This window comes from Diadema setosum, chromosome 19 (assembly GCF_964275005.1).
Source record: "Diadema setosum chromosome 19, eeDiaSeto1, whole genome shotgun sequence".
NCBI lineage: Eukaryota > Metazoa > Echinodermata > Echinoidea > Diadematoida > Diadematidae > Diadema > Diadema setosum.
In genome coordinates, this window is record NC_092703.1 from 21,236,314 (window position 1) to 21,249,300 (window position 12,987).

The window sequence follows — 12,987 nt, forward strand, 5'->3', positions numbered from 1 at the left end:
TAGAAAATGGTAATTAAGTGTGTTCACACGACTGTGAAATGACAAATAAGTGTACCTCTAAATATTTAGATGCAGCTCGAGGGGATAATACAAAAGCTGCAAACACTTTAATAGATGCAAGCCAATGGAGACGTGTATAAATTACCTCGGGGGAAAAATTTGTTTCATTATGTAGCACTGGAACAATGGTGTGTTCTGATAATTCCAGATCTTATCTCAAGCAACAATGTGATTAAATAATGTGATCCTCGGAAGTTGAGATTTTTTACAGGCTTATAGAATTCAGTTTTGTGTTAAATTATGGAAAGATCTGGAGTAGACTGGACTTGTGGTGTTAGGTCCTTCCCTCAGGCGATGGAGAGCGATGCCTTCAGCTGGTCCTTAGTCAATGGGGTCTACTGCCATCTGGGGATGGCCTTATATGCTTGGAGGGGGGACTTCTATGTGGGGGATTATGGCAGTCGGATATATGAGAGCAGCCGCTACAAAACCTGTCTCAACTGGTCAATGTCATGTTATAGCTCTCCTCCAAGAGGGCAAAATCTTTTCCCCACATAGGCAAGCTACAAATAGCATCAAGGCCACAGGTCAGTGCTAAAACAAGGGGCACATTATGAGTTGTCCACTTACAACATTCCTGTCTGGTGTCTGTGGCACGCGTTTCTACTGATAAGGGGACTTAAAGGGAATCAGGACTACTTGTGTGTAGTGCACATTGAAGGATGATTCTGTGTACCTATTCTGTGTGCCAGCCACCAATGGCCAGTGGCATTCAGTTTTGCTTATGTTAGGAGATAAGTCAGGGGATTGCTGTCAGTGAGCAAGGTGAACTTTGTGCTGTAGAGGTACTAGTCCTCTGTTCTAGCCCATTTGAGGGCAAGGAACTCCCCATTTGTACGCTGGATAGTTGAGTTCACTCTTACTCAATTCCCCTGCTGGCATAGGCGATGACATGTAGTTTTCTGTAGTCTCCTTCCTGATAGAGGGCTGCTTCTAATCCTGTTCCAGAGGCATCTGCGTGCAACAGCAAAGGCTTGTTGTAGTCCACAAATGCTAGGACTGGGGATGTGATCGGTTTTTCTACCAGGGTGTCAAACGCAGTTTGGCACTCCTGCACCAAATGGATCTGTTGGCTTCTTCAGGGTGTGGCCACCTGAGACCAACTTCCTGCCCTTGAGCCTGCCAATGTCACAGCCTACAGTCAGAGCATTCAGTGGCTTGGTAATCGCAGAGTACCCCTTGATGAATCTTGTATAGTAGCCCATAAAACCAAGGAAAGACTTAACCTCCTTAACATTGTCAGGCGCTGGCCAGGAGCATACAGCAGCAATCTTATATTGGGGTCTGTCCTCACTCCCTCTGCTGAATCTGGTGGCCAAGGCACTTGACTTGCGACTGGAAAAGTTGGCACTTCTCTGAACTGAGCTTGAGATGATAGTCCCTCAGGCAATCCAGGATAGGAGAAGTCCCCTTTCATGTTTTTCCATTGTGTTCACAAACACAATGATGTCATCGAGTTAGAACAACACCTCCTGCAGTATGTCTCCCAAACACCTCTCCATTAGCCTCTGGAAGGTGGCTGGTGCATTGGTGACTCCTTGAGACATTCTATTCAATTCATAGAATCCAAGGGGATACCAAAGTGCTGACTTTTGCTTGTCTTCTTTTGCTAGTTCCACTTGATATTACCCTGACTTCAAGTCAAGATATGAAAACCGCTGTTATCATGCGTGCAGGAGATCTACAATACATGGAGTACCATAGCATACTGGTATTTTACGGTCCTGTTGTTTAGCTTGCGGTAATCTACACACACATGGGCATATACTACTGTTCATCTTTCGGACGCGTACAATTGGGGAAGCAAACTGGTCTCCGACTCTCTGATGATTCAAGTTTCAAGTTTCAAGTTTATTTAACCAATTCATTAAACATTTGACATTTTACAAAAGGATACAGCATTAAGAATAATGAATGGTTTGGGACCCCAAAAGAAGCAGAGCTTGTAAAAAAGGGGTCCCGGATAAACATATAAAACAAAGCAAAACATACTAAAGTTTTAAACATATTAACAAGAAGTATAATAGTAACATATTTACATAGGACAGATGCAACACAAGCACACACACACACACACACGCGCACACACACACATTCAATCACACAAACACATGTCACAAAAACGCTCATGCACATACATATAATTCACATGAAATTGCAGAAAGATACTTTCTATTTTACTATACAGTGCACTCCCGTTATAACGAACACGGTTATAACGAAATTCCGGTTATAACGAAGTAAAAATTCGGGCCGTAACGTTAAGCACTTTATGTATTTTTATTGTTTATTTGTTCGGTTATAACGAAATTTCGATACAACGAAAGAAAACTGCCGATCCCGAGGACTTCGTTATAACGGGAGTCCACTGTACTTTTAAATTCAGCTTCCCTGATCAATTCTTGTTTTACAAATTTCCCTCAAGATAGATGCGACATGTACGTTTAAAGTTGGATAGTGATGAGGCTGACCTAATTCTCAATGGCAAATTATTCCATTATTCCATTATTCCTTTTCCCAAGAGGTCTCTCGGGTGATTCCGAGCATCTTCATAGTACGAAGGAGGCATCTGCCGACACCTCTCACAGAATGGGGTCTTGTCAAAGAGATTGATCTGGTGTTTTACTGCATCAGTGCAGCCAATGTCCAAGTCCTTTGAGAAGACATCTGAATAGGCTTCAAGGGCATTAAGGACTTGTGACATATTCTCCTTGGAGAGTGGGGAGCCCTCAAAATAGGATTCCAAGTCAATCTTGTGCATGTCAGACAGTGACTCGATTTGTATATTCTCTTGTATGGGACTGACAGTAGCAAGGCAACATTTTTGAGGTAGGACCTTTACTTCGGATGACTTTCAATCCTCTGGGAAGGCTGGTAATAGTGTCCTTCACCGTGAGACCATCTGGCAACTCCGCGGAACTGGATGCCTGGATGAGCACTTCACCTTCCTCCTACTTCTTATTTCTGAAGTAACCAGGGATTGTCACCTCTTGTCCAGGCATAATGAGGATTGGTACTTTCCACGAAGATTTCATTGTTCCGATTTTGTCATTGCGGAGGGCAAAGTCCAGCACGTGAGTCCAGGCACTGTCCACTTGGTAAGATCTGAAATATTCTCTGCCACCTTCGGACTTGCATAGGTGCAGCATCTTTTGTAGAACTCTGGTGTTGGTACCAACCAAGAGAGGAATGCCGAGTGTGCGGGAAACCTCAGGGATAATTCCACATACCCTTTTTTAGGGTACCTTCTGTCCTGCCACTCCCAGGACTGTCAATTCGGAGAGGAGTTTTACTGGTAGGTTGGAGAGGTGATGTGTAATTCCTCACTCACACATGTTACTTGAGAACCTGTATCCAGGAGGCACTTCGTCTGATAATCTTTTACGAACACAGCTGTGATGGCTGTGCCCCAATGATTCCAGACAGAATTTCCGGGACTCTTGATGCAGCTCCAGAGTACCGGTTCTTAGCAGGGAACTTTGTTGTGTTTTTTTTTTTTTGTGGACATTTTATGGAACAACTGGCACCAGTTCGTCCCTTACTGGTGCCCCTGTCGGTTCCCCTTGGTGTAGAAATGGGCAGGCATCCTCTGTTGTCCTAGGGTAGGGGTTCCTGCAACTATCCATGTGGTGGCCTTCTTCCCCACAATTCAAACAAATCAGGAATTGCCTGTCCCCTTTTGGCCGGCTTTGAGGTTGCTGTTGTGGGATTTGCTGTCAGGGTGAATTGTTGGTGTTGTAAGGTTGAGCTACGGATGTTGGATGTGACAACTAGCTGCTGTTTGAGACGTTTGACCATCTTCTCTCATGACTACTTGTGTGTAGTGCACATTGAAGGATAATTCTGTGTACCTAACATGTCCGAACACGTGTATGAATGGTTATGATATATTGACTTAATGATTTTTTTTTTTATTTTTTTTAATTTTTATTTATTTATTTATTTATTTATTTATTTATTTTTTTTTTTTTGGGGGGGGGGGGGGTCATGGTTTGATATTTCATGCAAAAGATTGCATTGCTTTCAGTCTCAAGTAAACCAGGATGCTGTGGTGCTCTACCTTTCTGAACTGTTCCAGGTACGCTGTGGTATGATTTATTCTTTCCTGTGGTACTTTAATTCTCAGGTGCATATTATGCCAGTAGAGCACATTTTCTTCCTAAGAGAGATTTGGCCGTGCTGTTGTTGCTCATTGGACAAAACTATGGGCTTCATTCCGAGTCTGTTGGCAACAGCAGTAGTGTCCAATACCAAAGGCACTTTATCCTGCAACAATAGTTCCTTTCTACAGGGCTGCCAACTCTCACACAATTAGCATTAGACTCACGCAATTCACCAAATTTTAATTGTCTCGTTCTGATAAAAGAATTCTCATGCTGAACTTCAAAAACAGGAAGTAAAAAAGAAATGTCCCCCAAATCCCTAAGTAATCTGAACATTCAATATGACCAAGCCCAAACTTTCGACATCTTCCACAGGCATACTCTCTCTATGCACGTGTCAGGCTCTTTCTGGCCTGATCAGCAGTTTTCATTTGCCCAGTTCTTATTATGTCTACCATGCTTTATACACATCCTCCCTGGTGGATTGGTTTTGGCCTCCTGTTTGATTATGTAGCACGCCCATGCCATAGCATTTTGAATTCTCTCCACCATAATCATCTGGTCTTCCTATTTTTCTGTGTTGCCTATTGACGGTGAGAACCTCCTCATTGGCTAAGAAGAATGAGTTGTAAAAAATCAAAAGCCTCCTAATTGAACTGAGCTACAAGTTGTAGCACCAAGCAGTAAATTCTTGTCTTTGATAATGGCAATGCACTTTCTGATATATTAAGATTATTGATCACTGATATATGTGTAAGTGGTTTTGTGTCTACATAGTCACTGTAACTTGATGATGCAATTTGTTACGTCTTTGTTACATAATTTATAGAATTTTCTTGAATAAATTGGACAATGAAAGCCATGAACAATTTTTTTTTTTTTTTGTATGTGTGTACGTAGAACTGCTCTGCTTCATTTTTTATGAGACAGTGTGATGACATGCTATGTAATCATATCACTCACCAGCCTTTGTTCACTGCACTGTAACAAAAACCATTACCTGCCTTGTGGGGCATAGGGAACACCAATGGGGAGTACAATGATCACCAAATAGGGAGTATACAATCATACAATGATCACCAACTTCATCATGTTTGTGGGGTTTAAATATCATAGGAGAAAACTTCTAGGGGATAGAATACAATCCCCCCAAATCAATGTGTTGCAGGTATGTGCATGTACTGTTATGCTTATTTGTGTGTATGTTTCATATGCTGTGTGGACTGCAGGCTAAATTCTCATGTACTGTACATACATAACATTGCAGAAACAGATGTGCAGGTTATGTATGTAAGCTCATATGTAACACAATATTATAACACATCCTGAGTAACTGATAATTCACACTTACACATACATACATGTACACACAGACTTGAATATACACATATATATCTCAGTTTTATATTCGGATGTACACAATGTATGTTCTATTGTGTAAACAAAAAGAAATGACTGTATTTCGATCGTAATATGTATTCGATGCAGAAAATTCCCAATGAATTCGTTTGAATTTGAAAAAAAAAATATTGCTGCCTCCTGCTCTTAGGGGACAGTATGATGACAAAATATGTGATCATATCTCCGACCAGTCTTTATGTTCACTACATAGTATACAAATAGTGAATGATTACGAGTGTGATGGTGCAAGATTTCGCACGAGGTGAAAGATAGAGGCTCTCTATTCAACGAGGCAAAGCTGACTCGAATAGTGCGCCTCATCTTTTGCCGAGTGCGAAATCCTTGTTCCATTGCACGAGTAAAGACCATACACTATTTTTTTTTATACAACACCTCGAACGTCAACAGATTTGGTCCACACAGATTCTTGAATTTAGCACAGAAATGGCAACCATTTTCCGCGAAAGATGAATGAGTAGCCTCGTAGTCGCAGTCACAGTGTACGTGTACGCGAAACGAAGTTGTTTACAAAAATGAGTGACAAAAGTATGTGCTTGTAATTGTTGAGTGCGCGCGGCAAATGTTTGTTTGTGACATCAGAGCCATGCAATGGAACAAAAACTTTGAGTCAATCTTGAGTTTAACACAGGAGTCAATGGAAATGGGTGACATCAGCCATGCGCTATCCATTTTTGCTCAAACAAAATTGCATGGCTGACAGCCAGAGCGTGCGATGGAACTTTTCACTACATGTCACGTGATGGGCAATTGACCAGTCGGATAGCTACATTTTAAATAGGTGTTATATAATTGAAAATATGTATATATAATATATTACATTCACTTCAGACGTGGCATGTGACACTTGCCATTTCAATGCTCACTGCTGTCATTAGGTTCCAGAGAGAAGATAAATTGAAAGCAATAGATTATCAAGTAGAGGGATGAAGATATGGGGTATAGGTTTTCTACAATTTGTCTCCTTAAGTAGAAATGAAATTTGTAAGATAGCAACTGTTGATCAGTGTACATATTGGCAAAAAGGAACCAGCTGACATTTGTTAAAAATGTACATAACAGCTGCACTCTTAAAAATTTCATTTGTACAAAGGGAGACAAATTGAAGAAAACTTATACCCCAGAGGAAAACATAACAAAATAAGATTTATAGAATCAAATACCAAATACCTATTCCACTCCCCCCCCCCCCAAAAAAAAAAAATAAAGTGGGGGGGGGGGGGGGGAATGAAAATGATACACTAAAGCCCAGAAAAAAAAGCCTGAAACAAACAACAGGGATGGAGGGTATAGGAAAACTTGAAGAATACACTGACAATCTTTTTTTTTTGGTGGTCTGGATTTATTGTAAAATATTTCTCCTGCCTCACCACACTACACATAATATCTGTATAATACATCTTTAAAATATGCTATATGTCTCATCAATTGCCACGCTTCAGTACTTCATATTGGATACCAGAGTATTTACATGACAATAGCGTGCTCTTTCATATACACGATTCAAAATCTACCATAGGCCTACTTCACACGCCACATACTAAATACAATGTTCATACCCCAACTACCACGTCACCTTCAAACTAAACGGGGAGTTTGTATTGCATTATTATCAGTTTAAAATTCTTCACTCTTGACAGATGTTAACTAGTATGGAGATCAAAGCCATCAAAAAAAATACGGATTTTCTAACAAACCACTCAATCATTCAAAGCAGAACCACTATTTTCACAAGATTGATAAATCAACAATCTTAGGATCCCAAGTGCCCAAACATTTCATGTCTTTTCTGCTTTTCTTTATCAAATCTCTTCTCTGCTAGTCAGACACAGATCATACATGATATACCTCATTTTCTGTGGGAAATGAATTCATATTTCTGCTGGAAAAGTATGTAAAATGACCATGTTCCCTGATTGCCGACTTCAGACTGCCCCCATGCTGGACAGCCCAAGTGAGTACTACAAAAAGTAAACCATACAAACTCTAAAAAGGTCAGATAAACTTGATAGATTGTATGTTTCTGTAGAACATTTGCTTTATACATAAACTATTCCTTGGCACCATTTCATGAAAGTTGACATTCCCTGACAATCAGTAAAGTAACAAAATAGTATCGGATAGTAATAGTAAGAGAGCTTCTCAGCCAAACAAAACCAAGGACTGCACTGAAATTGTCAGACTGACAACTTGTCAGGGCCGACAACTTTCATGAAATGGTGCCCAGATTACAACCTGCAACAGAGACTTGTGTATGTACAGTCTTTCCATGGAATTTCGGCAATTTCCCCCAGAATGATTCTATATTCCACAATTCAACAAATTTGTCACACATTCACCACATTATATGAAACATTCTTCTCACCAACATTAATAATTCATTTAGCCTAAAAAGTGCCAATCCATCAACACAAACACACACACATACACATAAAGAAAATGATTAATATAGGAATATATAATTTCTGGAAGATAACTCTTCAGATAAAACAAATTAATGTTACCAACTCTCATACTGATATGTTGCAGTCCTGGGCAATCGGTGTCACAAAACACATAATGTGATACCTTCAGAACAGTCCATCCTTGCTTACCTACATAACTTGAAACCTTTGACAACATGAAATTTGTCAGGAAGTGTGCAATTCATGCTCAACACTTGCATCTCCACCAAGTGTGTGTGTATGGCATTCCATACAGGTTCAATTGCAGGTCATGCTTGTGCATGTGTGTTTTGATATACATTATGTAGGGCCTATGTGACTGACCAATATCCACGTATGAACAGGTCAACTGACACTAGATCTCCAAACTTAAATGTGTGCCACAACACAGCACTCTCAGGGGAATGGATACACACACTACCCAAGAATCATTGCTTTATTTCACAAGTTTTGAGCAGAAACTTTAAGGCAGAGGTAAAAAAAAAAGGTCGCACAATGCATACTGTGCTTCCTGTGACTCAAAATTTCTGGATAGTTGGTGGCCACGTAAACAAGGTGGTACTGTATTATCTCATCTATCAACAATAGAATCATCAAGGTGTGGGTGTGATATACAAAGTCAGTAAACGAAATATTACAAGAAATATCTTTCTACAGACATTACACACAATAGAAAGGAAATCAGCTAATATTTACTTTGTCATTCAAAGTATTATCTGTTTTCCACTGTTTTCTGCTGTATTTGTATATCTGTATTTCTGCATTTTTTGTTTTCTCTCACTACTGGATAAATGCTGACAATGCAGAATATGTCACAGTCTGGAAATTTGCACCAATTTTCAAACTACAGTAATCAAGACAGTCACATTTTACTCTACGGCTATGTAAATCTGCACCTAAGTTATCAAAACAGATATTTGTGATATGCCTGCAAGATATATACATATATGTATTTGCACCTGCAATATTACTGTAAAAGTGGATATTTTCGTGTGACTCATTTTTCGCGCTTGGCGGGGTAATAAGAGTTTCACGTGTTTTTAATTCCGCAAAATCAAGACTTCAACTACTGGAACAAACGGCAAGCAAAAATATTCACGTGCTTTTCTTTTCACACTAGATTCGAGTTGCGCGAAATGCGCGAAAATTTCCACTTTTACAGTAACCGATTAAGTCTTGAGGTAATTTTGTGGCAGAAGAAAAATTATCATCATGTCCTCATTAGGTTGGCAACTCTTAATTTTACTGTGCATGCTATATTGGAGAGTGAGTACATGGAAATGGTGAAATTATGCACAAAATTGGAAATAAAATAAAATAAATATACAAGAATGTGCCAATTTGAGGAAGAAATATTGGATTGATCCATTAAAATGTGTTGTCAATTTAAGAACTAGATATAAGCATGCAACCAGAAGAAACAATGGTACATGACCAAAACAGAGCTCAATCAAAAAAGAAGTATCTATTCTACCTTATGATATCCTATCAATGAATATTAAAAATCATTATAAAAAGATACAGCACCAAACAGCAGAAATATGGTTCTGGTATCTCAAGGGCTAAATTCCATGTCCTTCCATCAGCAGTTCTTAACTACAGCACGCATTTCACATTTACCCAAGCCCAACAATACTTATGACTAGTCTTCAATTGGTGAATTGGTTTTCTGCATTTCCACCATTATTCTCCCTTTGTCCAGTTTAAAACATGAGCGCATGATAACACAATGGCTTACTCAATTTGCACTTGCAACTATTTCACACTATCTGCATCTACAAGATACTGCTAAGGCAAGGTACAGTGTACACTTCTGCATGCGAATATGTTTCATTCATCCATATTTCATACTACTGTGTATACATGACAATATACAGGCAAGGTATTATGTATGAACACATTCGTCACAGTAAGGATCAATCACATGGGAGAAAAGTAATAACATAAATATACAAACCTTGCAAACTAATATATACACACAAAGAAAAAAAAAATGGACATGATTCCTGCCATAATGCATGAATACAAAGTTCATAACATTTTGACCAGTTGACCCAAAGAATGATTATACCCCATCATCAGAGAGAGAGAGAGAGAAGGAAATACTGCTGGGGTGCTGTAGGCTTCGTTAGACAATAGTACCACACAGGTATGAGGTCACTTAAATCCAGTCTGAAAAACTGCTGCATAGCTAACAACAGCGACAGCTTGTAACATGATAGTACTTTAAGTACATACCTAAACAAGACTCCACTTGCAACTGATCGACAAATTTCAGCAATTTGAAGACTGCACTTGCTCCTTTATAAGAAGCACATGTCTCACTGAGGACTTTGCATCACTGCTTTATTGTCAGGTTGTTGTTTTTTTTTATCTCATTCACACATGTTGTCTTTCAGTCATAGGGTTCAAAATATTGAAATTTATGTCAGTTCACTAGTAATAAACATTTGTGTCGATGGTATATTCTATTCATTCAATATAAATTATTCTTTGCAGCCTGAGGCTAAATTGCAAATGATTTCACATAGCATGATGCACATACATTTACAGCATTGGTAAAACAGCTCAAACAGCGCAAGACTTAAATTTGAACTAAAACAAGCTAAAGTACAATTAAAGCTTGAATCAATACACCATAGTCCTTTCAACTTTGCAGTGTAGATGGGAAAAGATTTGAAATAATATGTCCAGATGTTGCAGAGTGCTAGCTTTTAACAAATGATAAAAGTTACAAAAAGGGTTTAAGGAGTTAATAAAATAATCAGTAAAGCAAGGTGTATTAATTGGCTGTGATGGAGTAATAAACAAAAGTGTGGACGTACACACGGATACAAAGTAATGTATTTGGTTTTGAGTATGCCAGGGAGGCAAAGTTCAGTGAAAATAGCTGAACACACCATATCATACACAGAGACTCCAACCCCAAGCACCTTCTGATCTGGAGATTCTCCCGCCCGAAACCCCTAGCAAACGGGAGACTCCAAGTTGATGTGTGCGAAGCGCGAAGTTCCTAGGGTTCTAGATGATCTCTGGTGCTATCTAAGGCTTATTTTTTAAACATACGATAGCAATAAGTAAGAAATGCTTTCCACCCGGAAGACACAGAGCCAGGGCGGGAGAAATCAAATCTCAAGCGGGAGAACGGGAGATTTTGCAAAAATGGGCTTTCGGCGGGAGATCTCCCGTCGAAAACGAGAGAGTTGGAGTCTCTGCATACATGGTGTGAAACAATGGCATACTTAATGATATTGAATGGTCTACCCAAATACTGGTTGGTTGGTGACTGCACACAGTGCTACCACACAACCTTCTCTGGAATTGTGAATGGGAAGAATGAAAAGAAGTAGCCATAACTGTCACTTTGCATTCAAAATGCTTCACATAAAGTTGTAGACAATTAGAATCATTGTACACAGGTGGAGACTCTAGTGTGTATCTCACTGGCTTGGAGACTTACGTAAGTGGCGACCTGGTGGCAACTCAAGTCTTGCTGGTCGCAGAAATGAGCCTGGTCACCAAGGAGTAGCAAGAGAATTGAACAGGTTAAATTTTTTGGAGACTTTCTTCAGCCTAGTGGCGTCCTCTTAGCTGCAGCCCAGTTGCAGAGACTGATTTTGTCCTTGAACTACAGGCGAATAAGTTATCATCTTGTTTGGAGACATCTCAGAAGTAGCCCTGGAGTCGGCTTCTTGGTGAGAGCACATGCCATTCCCTTTTTGTCTTTGAGTCAAACAAGTTGCGACGACATCTCCTCCAGTGAGATAGACCCTTTAGTACTCATGCTATCTCATTAGTAAAGCTATTAATGACAGCAGAGGAAAAAAGGCAACAGTTCTATGAAACTTTGAGTGACACATGACTGTCATGACAAATGGCATCATCTGCCTCCTTTATCTCCCATTTTTTTTAAAATTCATCTCCACATGAAACAATTTACATCATTTGTTTTAAAAAAAAAATCTGTCAAACAATCTGCTAGCGTCACATCAAAGACATTAGTTGTTTTTTGTTTTTTTAACATGTTTAGACTGATCTAAGAATCTTAGTTCTTAAAATTATCGGGTCACAAACACACTTACTTCTTTTGTAAAACAAGCTAATGAAAGGTACTATGCAAGAAATGTCATAACCTACATGAATAAAGATATATATATATATATATATATATATATATATATATATATATATATATATATATATATATATATATATATATATATATATATATATATATATATATATATATATATATATATATATATATTGTGATTGTTTTTGGTATTTTTTTCTTTGCCATATCATGATAAGCAAGATGAAATACTGACATTCAAACTGTACCACTTCTGCTTTAGAAACAGTGTGGTAATCAGGACATACCGAGTTGAAAGAGAGAAAGAGGAATACCATACCACATGTAAACCCTACTCTTGCTTAATAAAAACACAATGTAAGTCTACATGAGCATGCACATCACTCGTGCCAACATTATGCATTTGAGTCTCCAGAGTTGCATTGATTTCAACTACTTTTACAAACCGGAATGAAAAGCTCATGGAAGAATCACACACCCAAAAATTGATGAAATCTGACAAAATCTTGTCCTCACACAGACTGCATGATCAATTAAAAGTTTGAATCAGAAATGCCCAGCCTCACAAGGAATGATATCATGGTGCATGAACAATTCTCAGGAAAAGCATAGCAACATAAGTTGGGTTCACAAAGTCTGACCTAACTTCAAGTTAAATTGTAGCTAGCCAATGTTCATAATAGCAGTCCCCAAAGGGCCTTCTAGCCTTAAGGATCATTTGAACAGAATTCGGAACAGAGATTTAAGGGACCCCTATCTATCTCACAATGTTATTTATCATCAGAAAGAGCAGTTTGAGCTAGACGTTATAACTGCCATTCTGATACAAAACAGTTTTAAAGAAATAGATATTAGTAGAACTTACAAG